Here is a 728-nt window from a genome sequence, read left to right as displayed (position 1 = left end):
ATTACTAACAAAATTAGAACTAACTTCAAAAGAAAAAATATTAATAGATATCTGTATATTTAAATCTTATTTTTTATTTGAACTGTTTTTTTTTCTTAGTTAATATACTATATTTCAAAATTTAAATTACTAATGAATCTTATTATTCAATAATATTTAATTATGTAATAAAAAAATATATAATAATATAATTACAAAATAAAATGTAAAATAATTAAATGAATTAAAAATATAAAAAAAATAAAAATAAAAATTTAATTAAATCAAAAGAAATTAAAGAATAAAATTAAAGAGTCTTACTAAAAAACAGAGTCAATAACAAACAATAAGAAAAGAGAATTAGAATATTAGAAAACATAAAAAAAATTATGCTTTCAGTGTCATTTATTGAATTTATCTCAATAATGTGTAAGCATATATCCGGTTTGTCTCAATCAAACGCATGCATGTCGTTGAGGGTTGAGAGCTTGAGGCTTGTATTTCTGATGGGAACTTCCATTTAATAATTACAGTAACCAACTGTTACAAAATATCATATTATCGCATTTATTACAATTCTAATACATATTTTTATTCTATCGCTACAACAAAAACTATTTTTATAGCAAATTATTAAGTGGTAATAACAATACTGTTTATTTTAGTTTAATTTAATTTTTTCAATTATTATTATTATTATTATTATTATTATTATTATTATTATTATTATTATTATTATTATTATTATT

Source organism: Arachis duranensis, chromosome 9 (assembly GCF_000817695.3).
Source record: "Arachis duranensis cultivar V14167 chromosome 9, aradu.V14167.gnm2.J7QH, whole genome shotgun sequence".
In the NCBI taxonomy this organism is placed as follows: domain Eukaryota; kingdom Viridiplantae; phylum Streptophyta; class Magnoliopsida; order Fabales; family Fabaceae; genus Arachis; species Arachis duranensis.
The sequence above is the reverse complement of the archived record's forward strand: the minus strand, read 5'-3'. Positions refer to the sequence as shown.